The 21,484-nt window shown below is 47.1% G+C and overlaps 1 protein-coding gene across 1 annotated transcript in view; it reads right to left on the bottom strand.

The window, feature by feature from the left end:
• arhgef37 (Rho guanine nucleotide exchange factor (GEF) 37) overlaps positions 1-20,682 on the bottom strand; it is a 127,602-nt gene extending 106,920 nt beyond the window's left edge. Inside the window, exon 1 of the mRNA XM_041193111.1 lies at positions 20,646-20,682. The gene's annotated coding sequence lies outside the window, so the exon portion shown is untranslated. The remainder of the gene's footprint in view (positions 1-20,645) is intronic.
• Positions 20,683-21,484: the final 802 nt, after the last annotated feature.

Raw genomic sequence — 21,484 nt, 5'->3', positions numbered from 1 at the left:
GTATACCTCAAATTCTTTCCAACTATGTAGTTCTTGCTGTTTGGCATCCTTTATTAATTTATCATCTAATTTGTATGAAGCTACTAAGACTTCTCGCTTCTGCACCTTGTAGCATTACTAGTCTGTGCCATATTCCTTGACCTTGTTAAGCTATACCCTCCATCACGCTCCGGACTGTTACTGTTTAATCTCTCTCTCCGATTCATAGATGTTCTTTCAGCAGTTTGTGATCTCTTCCTAGAAGCATGTTCGCTCCCAGACCCACTGTCTGAACTGATACTGCGTTGTCGTGCCTTCCAATTTTATACTTCATGTTCCCAATCCATAGGGTTACCGTGTACATTTAACCAGTTTTTTTTATATTTTCCAGTGGCCTTCCTTGCTCTACTTACAATCGTCACATCCTGCTATTGACTGGCTCCTTCCGGCAAGTACATAACTTTAGTGCCAGCTTTCGGCAGTTGCCCTCTGGGACAAATCGCTTCGTCATCTTTGTCCAAATTACTGTCTCCATCTTCAGATACCTTGTCAGCTTCAGCTACCTGGTCCTTACAATCATGCAACATATGGGTATGAGAAGTACATGGTTCCTGGTCCCTTCCTACACTTTCTGAACCCGCAAATTTGTATTCTGCGCCAACTAACCTTAATGAGCGTGCCCGTATAGTCTGGTTTCCATGTTGTAAAATGACTGATTTACCATCTTTACCTATAATCTTTCCTGGACTTTTCCACTTGTTAAGTCCTTCTCTCTTATAGTACACCATGTCTCCCTGATTGAAAATAATTTCCGGCGGTCATACATTGTGTCTTAGAACTCGCTGAATTCTTTCTGAAACTTTGGCTTTAAGGAACACTCTTCTACTCATGTGTAGTGCATTTAAATGCTCAGAAAAGGTAAAACTAATCGTAGTTCCCTGCCAAGCTGGGGGATGATCACTCAGGACTGAAGGAATTTTTGGGTTTCTATCAAAAACCAACTGATATAGACCATAGCCCCCAACCATCTGCAGTGAATTCTTGGCATGGATAGCCTATGCTGGAGCTGATGTTAATTTACAGCTTGTCTATTCGTCAATATTTTATGAAGCATCTCATCTATAACCGCGTGATTCCTTTCACATACTCCATAACTAAAGGGGCTTTCAGCTATGGTATTCAAAACTATTATATTCATGTTTTCGCACATACCCCGAAACTCGTCATTAGCAAATTCCCCCCAATTATCAGTGAGGAATTTCACTGGTGGTCCCAATCTGGTCCCTAAACAAAAACAGAATTACCTGGAAAAACTCAGCAGGTCTGGCAGCATCGGCGGAGAAGAAAAGAGTTGACGTTTCGAGTCCTCATGACCCTTCGACAGAACTGGTCCCTATCTACTTCTTTATCACCTGATCCACAATTATTTTCTTCACTTTACTATATAGTACTGGTTAAACCTTGTTGTCAAATCTGCGAAATGTAAAACAAAAATGTTCCTTTCTTTATCCCACACCTTTAAATCCATCACCACATCATCATTGAAATCCCTCGCTAAAGGTAGACTCACTATTGGTTGTGACGGAGTCCCTCTGTATTTCTTACATATATCACATCTATCACTTATCTCCTCTAAGTTTAGCATACTCTCCATCCCTTATTCCTGCACCCTTAGCAAAATTTTTATTCTTTGATTAGAAAGATGGACAAACTGCTGATACAATTTTAACACAATTTGCTTTTGGTCTTCCAAATTCCTATCCCTGGATGCTTATAATACTTCTTTAATCTCCTCAGTAGAAAAGTTAAGTTTCATTAAAGGAATATAGTGTCTAGCTTGTATAAATTGTAAATCCACAGGTTTTCCAAATACAATGGCCTTGTTATTTTCCATGTCCAGCTTCATTTGCGCTTTCTTCATCGATGGTCTGCTCAACAGTAATGGTATTTCGCTAGACAGTACATCCGTGCTGATGACATGATTGACTCCAGCTATCTTACAGGGAATCACTATCCTTTTTAAAGATTTTGAAGGTTAAAGGGTATTATCATCTCCAAATCTAAAACTGGTGGAACTCTCAAATTTTCCTCTACATTGGAGAGACCAAACGCAGACTGGGTGACCGCTTTGCGGAACACTTTCGGTCTGTCCGCAAGCATGATCCAGACCTCCCTGTCACTTGCCATTTCAACACTCCACCCTGCTCTCATGCCCACATGTCCGTCCTTGGCCTGCTGCAATGTTCCAGTGAAGCTCAACGCAAACTGGAGGAACAGCACCTCATCTTCCGACTAGGCACTTAACAGCCTGCTGGACTGAATAACAATTTTAGATCATGAACTCTCTCCTCCATCCTCATCCCCTTTCCGATAATTTACATAGATTTTTCTTTTCCCACCTATGTATTTCCGTCCATTGTTTATCTCTACCTTTTAGCCTATTTCGATCCCTTCCCCCCCACCCCTACTAGGGCTATCTGTACCTTGTTCGTCCTTTCTACCCTTAATGTCACCTATTAGCACATTCCTTAGATAATATCACCACCTTCAACACCTCTTTGTCCTTTTATCTATGACATCTTTTGGCTATCTCCCCTATCACTGACCCTCTATCCAGCTCTACTTGTCCCACCCCCCACCCCCACCCCCACCCCCCTTAAACCAACTTATATTTCACCTCTTTTCTATTTTTCCTTAGTTCGTTGAAGAGTCATACGGACTGGAAACATTAACTGTGTTCCTCTCCGCAGATGCTGTCAGACCTGCTGAGTTTTTCAAGGTACTTTTATTTTTGTTTTGGATTTCCAGCATCCGCAGTTTTTGTTTTTATCTCAAATTCTTTAACCTTTTTCCGGTCCTTGTCATTTAAGGAGTCCAGGTAGCATTTTAAGTAGTCTATTCCACAGACTGTAGACGTGCACTATCTAGCACTGCACAGTTGACGGACTCTGCCACCAAGACATTCATTACTGGGCTGAAACTTCTTGTAACTAATACAATGCCCTTTCTTTGGTCAATATCTCCATCATCTTCTTCTGAGTTTTCTGTCTCACGTTTAATCTCAAACACCTTATCATATCATTTAGGACAGTTCGTTGCATAATGGTGTTTTGAATCACATCTAAGACACCAATTGACCACATCCTGGGCGTTTCTGGGGTTCGTCTTTTGTCATAAATCTCTAATTCTTTTCTCCTGCCATAATTGCCCAAGATGCTTCTGTCCTCATTTGTAACTAGAAACAATCTCCTTTCATACTGATGCTCGAGTCCTGTTTCCAAACAATCTCGCCATTGTGTTAACAACGTATGCTCCATTTTCTGTCTTACCACCAAATGACTCATTTGCGCCATGAATGCTGCCAGAAAGGAATGTTTTCCGAGGAACTTTTTTTTTAAAAAGAGCTTCTGACATCTGTTCTAGCAGAATATGTCTTTCTTCAAACTTAACTTCTGTCCATATTCAATACTTTGGCAGTGTCTAGTAACTTGAATGCCAGCACCAATTGGGGAATTTCTAGGTGGAACTTTTGCAATCTTACATATAGTCTTCTGTGCTCCATTATGTAATCCTCTATGGAATTTTTTTCCACCTTTCTAAATTTGTCAAAATCGAACTATTCGTAAGCACTTAATAAATCTTTTTGATAGATGAAAATTTGGAAACTTTATTAGATTTAATGGATAAGATCTGTGTCAAAATGCTCAGGCTCTAAAGATACTCTTCAGCTTATTTTGGTTTCATATGGTAGCGCAAGTGCCAAAGCCATCCCCTGTTTTTGCTTTTGCAAGGACGTAATCCATGTCCACATGGTTACTTCATTTTTTCATTGGTCATATGTTTGACACTCAGAAAACATCAGTGGGTAATCATACCCTGACACTCTACATTTTGATTCAACCTTTTATTCTGAGTGAGTCAAAACCACTCTGCTTTTAAGGCAAAGTCCAAATACAGCCTTTTGTCCAAAGAAAGCTTAGTTTTCAATCTTCTTATTTACAAGCAGGAACCATCCTCTGCTACCATGTTAGGTTCCAATAGTTGTTTAGAAATGAAGACCGAAAACAAGACAGATTCCTTCAGAGTTTTATTGCTCATCATAAAACTCTCCATAGACCTCATTAGTCTCAGCTGTTATCCCTTTTAAACAACCAAGTAGGTACTTAGTTAAACAACTTAATAATTAGCAATTGAACTTCTTTAACTGTTTCTTTCTCTAACAGTGATATTCCCATGCTTCTGCCACCCTTGTCCTGCTAGGTGTTATGAGTTGCAGGTTTGGAAGGTGTTGTCAAAGGAACCTTAGTGAGTTGCAACAGTGCATCTTGTATATAGTACACACTGCTGCCACTGTATGTCAGTGGTGGAGGGAACGAATGTTTAAGTTGGTGGATGGGGTGCTGACTAAGCAGGTGGCTTTGTCCTGAAAGGTATTGGGCTTCAATGTTATTGGAGCTGCATTCCTCCAGGCTAGTGGAGAGTATTCCATCACACTCCTGATTTGTGCTTTGTAGGTGGTGGATAGGCTTTTGAGGGGGTGGGGGGGGGGGGGGTGAGGTGCTTACTGCAGAATTCCCAGCCTCTGACCTCTTATTGTAGCTACAATATTTATAAAGCTGGTCCAGTTCAGTTTCTGATAACCCCCAGGATATGAGAGTGGGGGATTCAGTGATGGTAATGTCATTGAATGTCAAGAGGAGATGGTTAGATTCTCTCTTATAGGAGGTGGTCATAGCCTGGCACAGAAAACATCTGTAAATTTGTAGAATGGATATACCTATATTGAAATTCATTTGCTAATTGTAAGTATTGGCTATTATATTTTGGTAAGAAAAATAAGGAATCATATATTCCTTGGAAAGAAATAATCTAAATAGGCTAGAAAAGTAAAGGGATCTGGGAGTACAAATACACAAATCATAAAAAATGGTGATGTTTGTCAATAAGGCCATTACAAAAGCAAACCAAGCACTGGGGTTTATTTCTCAAGGGATAAGTTATGCTAAACTTGTATCAGATCTTGGTTAGACCACAATTGGAGTGCTCTGTACAGTTTTGGTTGCTATATTATATAGACAAAATATAGACACAAATAAAGAAAAGCTGCAGCTGTTATGTCCAAGCTGAGTAAGAGAACGTGGAACAATGGCAACCTGACTAAGAACACCGAACTGTGAGTCTACCAAGCCTGCATCCTCAGTGCACTCCTCTACAGCGATGAGACCTGGACAACATATGCTAGACAGGAGAAAAGGCTGAACAGTTTCCACCAGCTCTGTCTCAGACATATCGTCAGCATCGCTTGGCCAGACAAATGCACCAAGTCAGGAGTTTCCCAAGTATGCTAATCCCATCAGCATACACTCATTGCTAAGCCAACAATGTCTGCATTGGCTTGGCCATGTTCATCTGATGTTCATAAAAGCAAAGACCTTCTACATGGTGAATTGGTCACTAGATCACAACCTCCTGGACATCAATGTCTCCGCTACACAGAGACCTGTAAGCAAGATATAAGGTTTGTGGATATTGACGGGGACAACTGGGAGACAGTCGCTGACGGCCCTGACCTCTAGTTTGTTTGGAATGGCACTGGAAGAGGCAAGTAGAAACAAAAAGCTCAGCTGGCCATGCAATCCTTATAGGGGGCTTTAGGGGTGGATCCCCCAGCATATCTTTGGGGGTCCCACCAGTTATGACCCCCGGAGCTCAGAGGTTATGGGCCAATACTTCCATGCATGGGAAAGAGCAAAACTAGACACCAATAATATATAATAGTTACCTGGAAATCAAATAGGGAATTCAGAAGAAACGTCTCCACTCAGAGGGTGGTGAAATGTGGAACTCATTACCACAAGCAAATAGTAAGGCAAATAGTACTGATGTATTTAAGGGGAAGCTACATAAGCAATTGAAGGAGAAGAAAATAGGGGGTTAGGCTGGTAAGAATTAGATTCAGAACTATGGGAGGAGGCCCGTGGTGAGGATAAACACTAGCATGGACTGGTTGGGCTAAATAGCTTGTTTCTGCACTGTATATTCTATGTAATAAGGACAAAGTTCTGTCAAGAAAAAGTAAGCAACAGCTGCGTTTAAACAGTGGACCCCAGTTATCCAGTTGCCCTAAGAACAAGTGCAGTGCTGCCTCATCCAATCACGAATGGTGGAGGGCAATTAAACAACTCACTGGAGGAGGCGGCTCCACAAATATCTCCATCCTCAATGATGGGGGAGCCCAGCACATCAGTGCAAAAGATAAGACTGAAGCATTTGCAATGCTCTTGAGCCAGAAGTGCCTCCTCCTCCTCACGGATGCCAGTCTTCAGCCAATTTGATTCACTCCAAATGATATCAAGCTGCTGATGAAACTGAATAGTAGAAAGGCTATGGGGCCAATTAGCACCCCATCAATCCACTCTCCATTATCAGTAAAGTGATGGAAGTGGTCATCAGCAATGCTATCAAGCGGCACTTGCTCAGCAATAACTTGCTCACTGATGCTAGTTTTGGGTTCTGCCGGGGACACTCAGCTCCTGACCTCATTACGTGGGCAAAAGAGCTGAACTGAGGAGGTGAGGTGAGAGTGACTGCCCTTGACATAAATGCAGCATTTTTCCGAGGGTGGCCTCAAGGGGCCCTAACAAAACTGGAATCAATGGGAATCGGGGGAAAACTCTCTGCTGGTTGGAGTCATACCTAGCACAAAGGTATATGGTTGTGGTTGTTGGAGGTCAATCATCTCAGTTCAAGGATATCACTGCAGGAGTTCCAGAGGGTAGTGTCCTAGGCGTAATCATCTTCAGCTGCTTCATGAATGACCTTCCTTCCATCATAAGGTCAGAAATGGGGATGTTCGCTGATGATTGCACAATGTTCAATGCCATTTGCGACTTCACAGATACTGAAGCAATCCACGTCCAAATGCAGCAAGGACTGAACAATATCCAGGCTTGTGCTGACAAGTAGCAAGTAACAACTGCACCACATAAGTGCGAGGCATTGACCATCTCCAACAAAAATCTAACCATCACCCCTTGACATTCAATGGCATTACAATTGCTGAATCCCCCACTATCAACTTACTGGGGGTTACTATTGATTGGACTAGCCACATAAATACTGTGGCTACATGAGCAGGTCAGAAGCTAGGAATCCTGCAGCGAGTATCTCACCACCTGGCTCCCCAAAGCTTGTCCATCATCTACAAGGCATAAGTTGGGAGTGTGATGGAATATTCTCCACTTGCCTGGATGAGTGAAGCTCCAACAACACTCAAGACATTTGACACCACCCAGTACAAAGCATCCCACTTGGTTAGCCCCCCATCCACAAACATTCACTTCCTCCACCACCGGCACACAGCGGCAGCATTGCATTGCATCTTTTAGATGGTACACAGAAACTCACCAAGCCCCCTTAGACAGCACCTTCCAAACCCACAACTACAACCATCTTGGAGGACAAGGGCAGCAGATGGATGGAAATACCACCCCCTGGAAGTTCCCTCCAAGCCACTCACCATCCTGACTTGGAAATATATCGCCGTTCCTTCACTGTCTTTGGGTCAAAATCCTGGAATTCCCTCCCTAACTGCACTGTGGGTCTATCTACACCACACGGAGAACTAGTTCAAGGCGACAGCTCACCACCACCTTCTCAAGGGCAATTAGGAAAGGGCAATACATGCTGGTCTAGCCAGCAATGCACACATCCCATGAAATGAGTAAAAAAAAGTGCAACCATTCATCCAGTCTTTCACCTAACAGTAATCCCTCCTGTCCCATCTGATGACTTGTGTGTTCCCTGCTTCAATCTTCTGTACTCCCATTACCTCTGTTGAGCAAATGTTCCAGGACTGACTCTGTGGCATGTTCAAAGCAAAGCAAACACTCGAATAATTCCAACCAGGTATCAATTCTCATCCTTCCCAGTGTCCCAGCCAATATTTATCCCTCAACCAACATTCACAAAAAATGATTATCTGGTTAACATCATATTGTTTGTGAGACTTTGCTATGTGTAAATTGGCTGCGCAGCTCCTATATTACTTCACTTCAAAAAGTACTTGATTGGTTGTAAAGCACTTAAGGCACCATATAAGTGCAAAAAAAAATTCAGGCTGTCATCTTGGAAAGATCAGACGGCAACAGCATGGTCATGGGGAGAGGGAACTCAAAGGCATTGCTGATTGAAAAAATTATACTTTTTCTGAAACATTTGGAATGTTCATTTTCTGATCTACTTTATTTGTAGCCTGATTGCAGCACCTTTCTACTACAACCCACACGAAGGTAGTCAGTAGTATCTGCGACAACCTGCAGTTCCCTGTGCTGAATAACACCATACCTGGTCACACTAATCAATCAGATATTTTTGGGATTTGTAGCTCAGTTCTACATACTGTTAAAGATACCAGATAGCTTGACACACAGAACTGATATGTGCAGAGTAATGATAGATACAGGGTTGATTGTTTATCTAAATTGCAACTGTTCTTGATGCAAATGCTGTTAAGCTGGCATGGAATTTCAATATTTGTTACAAGTGACAAAAGAATTTGACCTGTGAAACCAAGGTCTTGTATGTGAGGCTTGATAGAACTAGCATCCATCGCTCAGTCACATGGCTATGTGTTCCACTAAGTGGAGTATTAATTAATTTGCTAAAGAAAATCAGCACTGTACATAAAATTAAAAATGTAATATTTAGAGATATTACCTGAAAATGATGTAAAGCAGAAAAAAACTCCAGTGCACATTTAATTATGAAAATACTTACATTTATATAGCACCTTTCATGATCACCAGATGTTTCAAAAGGCTTCACAGCCAACAAAGTCCTTTTGAAGTTTAATCACAGCTGCAATGTAGGAAATATGGCAGCTAATTTATGCACAGCAAGGTCCCAAAACAGCAGTAATGACAGATAATTTGTTTTTGTAATGTTGAATGTGGGATAAGTGTTGGCCAGGACAATGGGGATAATGCCCCTGCTCTTCTTTGAAAGAGTGCCATAGGATCTTTTACCTGACAACACCTCCAATAGTGCACCACACTCAGTACTGTGCTGCAGTGTCTGTCTTGATTTTTGTGCTCAAGTCCTGGAGTGGCACTTGAACCCATAACCTTTTGACTCAGGCAAGAGTGCTACCAACTGAGCCATAGCTAATGAAAGCAGACTGCATCTAGCACTTCTCCATGCGTCAGTCATATTGTGGAAGTGAGATTTGTAGATTAATGTGCTGACCTCAACAACGGGAGGATCAGTGCATTTTAGTGCTGTTTGACAAAATATGTTTTTTTCCTTCCCAGGTGTTGGCATCAAGAACTCCATGGTTATATGCAGCATTAGCTACATATATCTTTAATCTCTCTTTCCTTAGAATTGATCAGAACAGTGAACAATAAAACAGAAGCTTAACAGAACAAACTATATTAACACCATTTCAGAACAAGACAGAGACTGTGATAAGTGGCCCATCTCCTGTCTCCTCACAATCTCTCTACCATCTACAAGATTCAAGTCAACAGTGTAATGGGAAATCCATCATAAACCTGGATGGGTGCAGCTGTAACAATGTTCAAGAAGTTTGATGTCATCTATGTTAGATCAATTTGTTTGATCAGTCACTAGACTCAATATCCATGCCCTCCACTACTGGAGTGCTATGGTTGCATTATGAAAGCTCTACAGGAGAAACCCAGCAGCACTTCCCTGCCATGCAATATTTATCTCCATGAAGTTCAAGAGTAGCAATTTAATATGAACACCATATCCACCAAGCCATACACCATTGTGACTTAGACATATATCACCATTCCTTCATTGCTGCTAGGTCAGTATCCTGAAATTCCCTATGTAATACCATTATAGTAGCATCATTATCAAAAGAACTGTTAGAAATGGGGTAATCAAACTCCAGATTTGGTTCACTTGGCAGGAAAGGAACTGAGCTGGAAGCTTGGAATTGCTGATTTCCCCAGTCTGACAACCCAGTTGTCAATCGCACTGAGCCTGCAGGCCAAGCCCGGACCCCAAAAAAGGTTTTGGGAGCAAAATGGAGGCAGTCTGCTGAAGTCACATTGGCCAGCCCACCCGCCCCTTCCCCCACCAATTGGATCCACCACTAAAAATGAGCATCATAAAAATGTGAATCAATCCTTAATCAAGGATTGCCAATTAACAGAATGCATTTCCAAACATCTATTTCAGCTGCAAATACAAAGTAACATTAGCTTGGCCTAAATAGTCAAGTGGTTATGGTACTGGGTTTGTAACCCCAAGATCAAGAGTTCAAATCTCACAATGGCAAACTATGAAACAATGTAACTTCATCTGAAACAGATGGAAACGTGTTTGTACTCGAAAGAGTTACTAGCATTTACTTTAAAACTTTGTTCTTGGTTTTACAGCTGACCTGAATTAGGGGCTGTGCCTGATTTTTCCCAATTTTGTTGATTTGGTTTTCATTTAAAAGATTATCAAGAGTTCAAATCTCACAATGGCAAACTATGAAACAATGTAACTTCATCTGAAAAAACAGATGGAAATGGGTTTGTACTCGAAAGAGTTACATTACTCGAAAGAGTTACATCTTCTAGCTTGGCCTAAATAGCCAAATGGTTATGGTACTGGGTTTGTAACCCTAAGATCAAGAATTCAAATCTCACAATGGTAAAATCATGAAACAATGTAACTTCATCTGGAAAAAACAGATGGAAACGGGTTTGTACTTGAAAGAGTTACAAAGTAACAATAGCTTGGCCTAAATAGCCAAGTGGTTATGGTACTGGGTTTGGAACCCCAAGATCAAGAGTTCAAATCTCACAATGGCTAACCATGAAACAATGTAACTTCATCTGAAACAGATGGAAACGGGTTTGTACTCGAAAGAGTTACATTGGAACAGTGACTATACTTCAAAAATACTGTCAAGAGTTCAAATCTCACAATGGCAAACTATGAAACAATGTAACTTCATCTCAATAAACAGATAGAAATGTGTTTGTGCTCAAAAGAGTTACAACACATTCTGCTGATTGGCTGTGTGTGCTCATCAAGGAGCCTAACAACATGCAAGCTCTTAAAAGCAATTTTTCCTCTTAATTGGGAACTACACTGACACAAAGGAAGCAGAAGGAGGAAAGAAATGGACTGCTGCTGCACACCTTCCATTTTCTCGCCCTTGTCCGTCGACCGGACACACCCTGGCGTGCCTTGTTGCCGTCCGGCGGCGGAGGCCCCCGATGGGAGGCCCTCTACAGAGGTGTCCTCGCCCTTTCTATCGGGGACCTGGGTTGGAGGGTGTTGCATGCGGCAGTCCCCTATAATTAGAGGATGCATAGGTTCACGGACTCTCAGGACACGTGCACTTTTTGCGGTCTTGTGGAGTCCATGGACCATGTATACATAGGGTGTTGTAGGCTGCACTCCCTTTTTAGTTATTTGAAAAACCTTTTTATTGATGTTTTGTTTGCACTTCAGCCCCACGCTCCTGATCTATGGGCACCCGGTGCGGAAGGGGGTCGGGAAGGAGGAGGACCTCCTCGTGAACCTGCTCCTGGGCCTGGCCAAGTTGGCCATTAACAGGTCCAGGCAGCGGGCGATCGACGGGGGAGTCCAGCCCGATTGTTTGTCCCTCTTCCGCGGCTACGTTCGCTGCCGGATATCCCTGGAGAGGGAGCACGCGGTGTCTGCTGGCACTCTCGAGGCCTTCCGTGCTCGGTGGGCACCGCGGGGACTGGGGTGTTTTGTTGACCCCTTTAATCACATTTTGATTTAAAGTTTGTAAGGTTCCTTTAAATTTTTGTCCTTGGTTTTACAGCTGACCTGAATTAGGGGCTGTGCCTGATTTATCCCAATTTTGTTGATTTGGTTTTCATTTATAGGATTATCAAGAGTTCATCTTCTTAACGATCTCGTGGAGGCAATTGTGGATTCAGTTTGTTTCCTGATACTGAGGAGAGAAGGTGTGTGGTGTTGGTGTTGCTGCTCCTCAGTGTTTCAACTGTTTCTGCTGCTGTCTTTGGGGTTGCTTCTGCTCCTGGACTCGAGGGTGTTTGCTGCTGCTGCTGCTCCTGGACTCGAGGGTGTTTGCTGCTGCTGCTGCTCCTGGACTCGAGGGTGTTTGCTGCTGCTGCTGCTCCTGGACTCGAGGGTGTTTGCTGCTGCTGCTGCTCCTGGACTCGAGGGTGTTTGCTGCTGCTGCTGCTCCTGGACTCGAGGGTGTTTGCTGCTGCTGCTGCTCCTGGACTCGAGGGTGTTTGCTGCTGCTGCTGCTCCTGGACTCGAGGGTGTTTGCTGCTGCTGCTGCTCCTGGACTCGAGGGTGTTTGCTGCTGCTGCTGCTCCTGGACTCGAGGGTGTTTGCTGCTGCTGCTGCTCCTGGACTCGAGGGTGTTTGCTGCTGCTGCTGCTCCTGGACTCGAGGGTGTTTGCTGCTGCTGCTGCTCCTGGACTCGAGGGTGTTTGCTGCTGCTGCTGGACCTGCACTCGAGGGTGTTTACTGCTGCTGCTGCCCCTGCCTGTGTGGAGCAAAAGGAGAGGGAGGGAGAGAAGAAGAACAGCTTCTGTTGCTGCTTCAGGACAGGAAGGCCAGGTGGCCAGGACTGTGTCTAAAAACAACATCCTAGGTGGGTGTCCAACATTGTTTGTGTAAGGTGGGGGCAATAAAGGACTGTGCTTTGTAGGGGGAGGAAAGAAGACTGCAGGAAGGTTTGGGGAAGGAAGAGAGGGGGGTGTGTGTGTGTGGTTAAAACCACCTTTCTGCTACCACCCCCCCCACCCAGCCCTTTCCCAGTAAGGCCAGCGGTGGCTGGTGAAGACATCGCCTCCCCCTGCAAGAAGATCATCAGGACCCCACCCAACTTTCCACCTTTCACTGGAGACACTCACCTGGACTTTTCCCTCCTGTGCCTCCCTGTCCTTCACTCCTCTCCTGTGTAAAAGAGGGGAGGTTATTCCAACCTTTCTCCCCACCTCCCCTCCCTGGGGAGGAAATATATATTTAAAAAAAAACAAACAAACAAAATATATATATATATATATATATATATGGCCAATCCTTCCCAGGGTGGGCGTGGCTCTGGCCCTAAGGCCAGTTCAACATCTCCTGTGGCCGGGCCCTCGAGGGCTAATGTGGAGGCGGCTTTGTCACCGGTGGCAGGGCCCTATGCGGGGGTGGTTGCTTCTGCAGCTCCTGCTGCTCCCGCTGCCCTGTCGCCATTCCGTCTCCTCACCAGGGCCCTCGGGGTAAAATGCTACGCTCACCCTGAGATGACTATTGAGGCCTGCGTAAAGGCTATGGCTGGGGTTGTCGGCCCCTCAGCCATTGTCACTGCCTCAAAGATGTATGGGAGGGCCATCTTTTTCTTGAGGTCCGAGCGGGCGGTGCAACTCACCCTGCAGAAGGGGCTTACTGTGGGCGGGACTTTTCTGGCGGTGGATCCCCTTGAGGCCACCACCCAGAAGATTGTTATTTCAAATGTCCCGCCCTTTATACCATGTGGGCTCCTCCTCCCCCACCTTAATAAACTGGGGGAGGTCAGGTCAGGGGTTGCGCCAGTCCCGCTCGGCCTCAAAGACTCGGCCCTCCGCCACGTGTACTCCTTCCGGCGCCAAGTTTTTGTCCGCTTGGCCCGGGAGGAGTGCCTGGAGGGGGCCTTCTCAGTTAATTTTGAAGGGACCGCCTATCGGGTCTTCTGGACAGCTGAGGGCGTGCGGTGCCATGCCTGTAAGGAGGTGGGGCACGTAAGAAAGAACTGCCCCGCCTCCAAGGCCACGAGCCACACCCAAGCGGCCGCGGCTGGCACCGCCCCTCCTCCCCCCACCACCACTCCATCTCCCTCCCCGCAAGGGGAAGCGACCCCGGCAGCAGCTGTCATCTCGGCTGCCGGTGAGGCGGGGGGAGAGCCCCCGCGCCGTAAGAAGGCGCGGAGGAAGACCCGAAATTTGGAGGTGGCCCCTGGAACGCCCCAAACACCTGGAAAAACCGGCTCGGGGGTAAAAAATCATCCGGCCCCGGCATCGTGTCCGCGTGTGCTCCCGGGTCCGTGGGCGCTAAGGCGCCGAGTGCTGGGCCCGGCGTCGTCCCTGTGCGTGCTCCCGGGGCCAGCGGGGAAAAGACGCGGGACCCCGAGCCGGGGAAACAAACATCAAAAACCCAGAGGGTGGAGTGTCCGGGAGGGCTGGACAAGGAGGAGGGGGCCTCGGAAATGGAGGTCTCCCTAGCCCCCAGCCTGACCCGGAAGAGACGTCACGCTTCGGAGGAGGAAGTGGGCGACGCCCAAACTGAAGAAGTTGGGCGTGTCCCTTCCCCTGATGAAGAGGTGGTGGCGTCTCCACCCAGTAAAACCTCGCCCTGCCCTCTGGGGGAACCCGAAACCCCTACCCCTACCACTGTTCCCCCTACCAGTCTGCTACAGTCCCCCGAACAGGGCCCCTCGGGGGTCACTGAGGGCACCTCCCTTGTGGTGGTGTCCGTCTCCAGTGCACTTAATACCCCCGAGGTACCTTCTGGCTCGTCGGGGGACTGCAGCTTGGAAATTTTAAAAAATATAAATGGGTCATTGGGTGGCGGCGAAAAGGAGGGCCTTCCCGCTCCCTCCCAAACCTTGACACCAGGCGTCCTATGTTTAGGTCAGGAGCTTGTCCTGAGCTCCCTGGACGACCTGGTGCCGGGAGGAGAGCGGGCATCAGAACTGCCGCTGCCCTCTGGCCCAAAAAGTTTAGAGGAGACCAGAGAGGACTCCTCTGGTCTTGATCCTGGGGGTGGGATCGAGGCACAGATAGAGCCAGCTGGCAGCTCCGAATCAGCCCCCGTACTCAATGCGGGGGAGGGGTCGGAAGCTGGAGGCGACGACCCGGAGGAGGACGGGGTGTCGGTGGTGAGCGTTGGGGATTACACAGAGTCGCTCTCAAGCGAGGCGGTGGATCCCCTGGTGCCCTCCACTGACTCCCCCCTCATCCCCCCAAGGGAACTCCGGGACTTTTTGTCGGGGCACCACGGTCGCCGAGACAGGGTTCAGTTGGCCTTGGACCGGTGGCATTCGTTTCCACTGGTGTTCTGGTCCACTCGCGAGGCTCTCAAGTCTCCCGAGTTGGTTAGGAACGCACAGCGGAGGGTCCAAACGTTTCTCGCTGGGCTCCTGAAGGAGAGGAAGGACTAAGAAGTCCTCTTCTTTTTAATTACTTAAGGTGAAGGTTTGATGTACCTTTGACAATGAAGACGACTATAGCCAGCCTCAACATCAACGGCAGCAGGGGCGCACAGCACAGGTTCCAGAACTTCTCGGTCCTCAGGGACGGGAAGTATGCGTTGTGCTTCCTGCAAGAAATGCATACTGTTCCGGGAGACGAAGCCACGTGGCTCCTGGAGTGGCAAGGGGGGGTCTACATGAGTCACCTAGCCTCCAATTCGGGAGGGGTGGCTATCTTGTTGGCCCCGCATTTTCAGCCGGAGATCTTGGGGTCAAGGAGCCGGTGCCAGGCCGGTTGCTGCACCTGACTGTGCGTCTGCGGGGGGGGCGGTGCTTCACTTTGTGAATGTGTACGCTCCCCTGGGCACGCAGCAGCAAGCGAGCTCCTTTGAAGAAGTGTCCACTCATCTCGGCTCCATCAACGCTGGTGAGTGCATCGTCCTCGGGGGGATTTTAACTGCACCCTCGAGGACCGGGACCGTCACGGTACCCCGCACTGCACGCGAGGTGTGAGTAAGTTGCGGGACCTGGTCAGGTCCTTCGACAGTGGATGTCTGGCGAAATCTCCATCCTGACTCCAGCGTGTTCACCTTTGTGTCACCTGGAGTCAGAGCGTCCAGACTCGACCGCCTTTACGTTTCAAAGGCGTATGTGTCCTGCGTTCCGGCTGCTTCTATACAGCAGGTTCTGTGCACGGACCACCGTCTGGTATGGGTGGAGCTCACTTCGTTCTGCGCTCGGACGGGGTCCGCGTACTGGCATTTTAATAACCTGTTGTTGGAAGACCAGCGGTTCCTGGATTCGTTCCGTCGCTTCTGGGCCGGCTGGAGAAGGAAGCGGGGAGGCTTCCCCTCCTTGAGGCTATGGTGGGACGTGGGCAAGACTCACGTCCGAGTTTTCTGTCAAGAGTACGTGAAGGGGTCGACAAAGAGACGCAAATCCAGGGTCGAGGAGTTGGAGAAGGAGGTGCTCGACCTGGAGGCATGTCTCCGTCAGCCCGACGCACACCCGGCCCTGCGGTCGGTGTACGATGAGAAGGGCGCGCTGCGGGACCTGCAAATGGTCGGGTGTCGGGGCGCGTTCGTGAGGTCACGGATCTGTCTCCTTAAGGCGATGGACCGCGGCTCCCCCTTCTTCTACTCGCTGGAAAAAAGGCACGGGGTCCGTAAGCAGCTCTTTACGCTGCTGGCCGACAACGGATCCCTTGTCTCGGATCCGGAGGGCATCAGGGCCATCGCCCGAGATTATTACACTGCCCTGTTCTCTCTGGATCCGTCCAGCGAGGACGCTTGCAGAGTTTTGTGGGAGGACCTGCCGCAGGTCGGCCCGGAGTGCGCCGGAAAGCTTGACTCCCCTATAAGTCTGGGGGAGCTGACCGGCGCACTCGATGGTCTTTCTAGGGGCAAATCCCCGGGACTAGACCGGCTGACAGTGGAGTTCTTCAGGGCGTTCTGGGACGTCTTGGGGAGCGACTTCGCGGGGGTCCTGGGGGAGAGCATTGCTACCGGGGAGATGCCTCTTTCATGGCGCAGGGCCGTGATTGCCCTGCTGCCGAAGAAGGGGGATCTCCGCCTTCTGAAAAACTGGCGCCCGGTCTCCCTCCTCAGCACAGACTACAAAATCTTCGCCCGAGCCATGTCTTCTTGGCTCGGCACCGTGCTGGACCACATGATCCACTCTGACCAGTCCTACACCGTCCCAGACCGAACCATTTATGATAACATCCATCTGGTCCGGGACATCATCCACCATTCCCAGAGGGCTGGTCTGTCAAGCGCCTTCCTGTCTCTCGATCAGGAGAAGGCATTCGACAGGGTGGATCACGGATACTTAATCGGAACTCTGCGAGCGTTCGGGTTCGGGACGCATTTTGTCGCCCGGATCCGACTTCTGTACACCGCCGCGGAGTGTCTAGTGAAGGTTAACGGGTCCCTGACGGCGCCCCTTTGCTTTGGGAGAGGGGTACGTCAGGGCTGCCCCCTGTCTGGCCAGTTGTATTCTAAGAGCCTTTCCTGCGCTTCTTGCGGAGGAGGTTGTCGGGATTGGTTCTGCACGGGCCAGGCATCGGGGTGGTCCTTTCGGCTTATGCCGATGACGTGCTCCTTATGTTTAGTGACCCGGCTGACCTGCGGAGGATGCGCGAGTGCCAGGAGGTCTACTCTGCCGCTTCTTCTGCCAGGATCAACTGGGGTAAATGTTCTGGACTCCTGGTCGGTCAGTGGCAGATGGATCCCCTACCCAAGGAGCTCAGGCCTTTCACCTGGAGCAGGACCAGCCTCCTCTACCTGGGGGTCCATCTCTGCCCTGCTGAGGAATCCTGGCCGGCAAACTGGCAGGAACTGGAGACGAAAGTCACCGCTCGCCTGCGGCGCTGGACAGGACTGCTCCGAGTGCTATCTTACCGAGGTAGAGTTCTGGTCATAAACCAGCTGATCGCCGCCATGTTGTGGTATCGGCTGGTCACTTTGACCCCTCCCCTGGACTTTGTCACAAGAATCCAGAGATTGTTAGTCGACTTCTTCTGGGACAAAAGATTGCACTGGGTCGCTGCCGAGGTTCTGAGTCTCCCGCTTAGGGAGGGTGGTCAGGCGCTGGTGTGCCTACGCACACAGGTGGCGACTTTCCGCCTTCAGACCCTGCAGCGATACCTCTACGTCGAGCCTCCTCCTAGATGGTGTGCCCTGACGACGTATTTCTTCCGTCAGGTGCACGGCCTGAATTATGACGTGCAGCTCCTGTTTATAGAACAGCTGGGCCTCGGTGGCTCCTTGCAGGCGTTGCCCGTCTTTTACCACGACCTGATGAAAGTCTGGAAAGTGGTCGTCTTGCGACACAGCTCTCCCCCGTCAGGAGTAGCGGCTATCGTCAGAGAGCCGCTGCTCAGGAATCCGCCCCTCCGTCCTTTTCAGTGGTTGGCGGAGAGGAGGGCTGTGGCCGCAGGGGTGACCAGGATCGGGGACGTGCTGGGTGGCGGAGGACTGGGCTGGATGCTCCCGCAGGAGTTGGCGCGACGCGTGTCTGTGAGTGTCCAGGTCGCAGCCGATGCCATCCAAGACCTGAGAACAGTCGTGCTCGGACCCGGCGTTATTTTGGGTCTTGAGGTGGCCCAGGTGCGCGGTGGTCTTCCGTCTGAACGTTCCCCTGTTCGGACGGAATTCCACATTGGCCCCAAGCCCCGAACCCTCCCTCGGGTGCTGGTGCCCCGCAATATGAGCCACCTCGGGGACATGCCCTCCGTGCCTTTTGGCACGGCAAAGAGGGGCTTTTTGTATGGACTGCTGCTGCACACCTTCCATTTTCTCGCCCTTGTCCGCCGCCCGGACACGCCCTGGCGTGCCTTGTTGCCGTCCGGCGGCGGAGGCCCCCGATGGGAGGCCTTCTACGGCGGTGTCCTCCCCCTTTCTATCGGGGACCTGGGTTGGAGGGTGTTGCATGCAGCAGTCCCCTATAAGAGGATGCATAGGTTCACGGACTCTCAGGACATGTGCCCTTTTTGCGGTCTTGTGGAGTCCATGGACCATGTATACATAGGTTGTTGTAGGCTGCACTCCCTTTTTAGTCATTTGAAAAACCTTTTATTGATGTTTTGTTTGCACTTCAGCCCCACGCTCCTGATCTATGGGCACCCGGTGCGGAAGGGGGTCAGGAAGGAGGAGGACCTCCTCGTGAACCTGCTCCTGGGCCTGGCCAAGTTGGCCATTAACAGGTCCAGGCAGCGGGCGATCGATGGGGGAGTCCAGCCCGATTGTTTGTCCCTCTTCCGCGGCTACGTTCACTGCCGGATGTCCCTGGAGAGGGAGCACGCGGTGTCTGCTGACACGCTCGAGGCCTTCCGTGCTCGGTGGGCACCGTGGGGACTGGGGTGTTTTGTTGACCCCTTTAATCACATTTTGATTTAAAGTTTGGAAGGTTCCTTTAAATTTTTGTCCTTGGTTTTACAGCTGACCTGAATTAGGGGCTGTGCCTGATTTATCCCAATTTTGTTGATTTGGTTTTATTGTTTTCATTTAAAAGATTATCAAGAGTTCAAATCTCACAATGGCAAACTATGAAACAATGTAACTTCATCTGAAACAGATGGAAACGGGTTTGTACTTGAAAGAGTTACAAAGTAACAATGAGGCAAATATAATTTGCTGTTATGTGCAAGTGCAACAGTTTCTGCTGAGGGCAAATGCAGAACTCCAGAAGTTGCTGTCCAAAACACACACACTGCCAATAGCTTTACATCTTGCTAACTGTCTTACCATAGAAATGCATTGAAAGGTGTGAAGTTGTATTTGCCCAATAGATAGTAACAAAACTTGCCACAAAAGTTAAGTTTTGTCTATTCTAGCCAAAGTATTATTTTAATGTGATGAGCGTTAGTTACTGTCAACCTCTCTGGCATTGAAAATTAACTAACACAAGTGTGAATATCATTCTTCAGGTTTTCATTTTTGTTGGAGATTTTAAAAATATCAAATTTGAAATATTTTTTTAAAGCTTTTCCTTTGTGTCTCTTTTTACACTATCAAATCTTTCTTTCACTTTTTATTTACTTTTCTATTCCTGATTTTACATTAAATTCACTCACTAAATTACATTTACTTCTCTGTCTTTGCATTGTTTATTTCAAAATCCTTTAGTCTGATTTCTTAAGGAAATACCCCATAGCTTGCCCTGTTCACTTACATCCCAAATGTCTGGTTTGCCTTGCTGCAATGTTATCACCTCAAACGTTCAACAACTTGCCACACAAAAATTTTAAAACTAAAAAAGCATAGGCATGTCTAACTGACTGTGGATACCATTAATTGGCCTATCACAGCAAATTATAGCCCAATGTCTTGAATTACAGTCATGAATTCCCATTAGGTACAGGGTGCTTTTGCAGTTGGACTCTAGAAGTGTTCCTGCACATGCATCTTTCCATGTATGCATTCAAGTCAAAGCAATTGTTCCCTCTAATGTAGCAGCATAATGGATGTACACCTTATCATTAATAACAAAAACAGAATTACCTGGAAAAACTCAACAGGTCAGGCAGCATCGGCGGAGAAAAGAGTAAACATTTTGGATTTCCAGCATCTGCAGTTTTTTGTTTTTGTCTTATCATTAATGTTGGTTCCATCATGACACTTGGATATTACAATACATATGTCATCCTGTAATTTTCTTTCAATATGCCTTCCATTCAATTGCAAACTCTTACTTCTTGTAACAAAATAGAAAGAATATACATAGGTGAGAAAACTTCAAAATCTTTGGCTGCCCAGCTCAAATGAAGCAAAAGCTCTGCTTATTTTAAGTCGTCTGCCTGGCAAAACTAGATAGGTGACCAAAATCCCCTTTACATGTAACACATTGAAAAACAGGGTTTGAAAGTGGTCAAACTAAATGTAAAGAAAGCTCTTTAATTATGAAGAGGTAAATGCATCTTGAAGCAATTAAAAAGACAAGGCAATTTGAAATAGGCTCTGAAACTTACACAGCAGTAGTTTGTTGATAAACCAGATCAGTGCAGCACGAGACAGAACTCAGATTTAGGTGAACAATTTCTTCCAATGAGTTCCTGATTGTAGCTATAATTCAAGAGTCAACCTATATCACTTTTGTATTTCTACAAGTATTTAGTTAGAGAAGAACATTGATAGCGTGGGCTTACTTCTCCAGGTAGTGAGATGATTGGCATGAGTATTCTAAAACCAATGGTGAAAAAAAATGTTTTAAACATATCTGAATAAGGTGTTCAAATAAAAGAGTATGAATTGTTTGATTTGAGGTATGCACAGAGAAAAGAACAGTCTGTCAGAATTAGAGTGGCCTTTGAGTAGGCTTTTACTGGTTACTATGTAACCACATTCATTAAACAGGATCAGGCGAATGTGTAAACAATCTTCCGTCTATTTAACTCTTTTAAAAATGTAATACAAATTTAAAATATTTATTTATTAAAAGCATTCTGGTAGCAAAACAGATGTGAACAGATTTAGACCAGAGAATGATTGTATACAAAATTCAGGTTAATACAAAAGCATGAAAATCAAAAAAGCTTACCGGCTTTAAACGTTGGGTTGAGTCAGTGCGTTCAGATAAAAATGAACCTTGGACTTGAGTGATTCCAAGCATAATAACAGCAAATTGAAGTAGCGTATAGTTTGACTAGAGCATTCCATACCAGATTCTTTCAACAAGTGATCTTGACTAACTGGTTTTTCTCAGTAGTTACTGAGAAACTTAATTTGAATGCCACTTTGTCGGTTTGAAACAATGCAGGACAGATTTATTTACTTATTTTACACACATTGCAGACTCATGCCTGAAGGT

Source organism: Carcharodon carcharias, chromosome 8, assembly GCF_017639515.1.
Source record: "Carcharodon carcharias isolate sCarCar2 chromosome 8, sCarCar2.pri, whole genome shotgun sequence".
Classification (NCBI taxonomy): Eukaryota; Metazoa; Chordata; class Chondrichthyes; order Lamniformes; family Lamnidae; genus Carcharodon; species Carcharodon carcharias.
The sequence above is the reverse complement of the archived record's forward strand: the minus strand, read 5'-3'. Positions and strand labels throughout refer to the sequence as shown.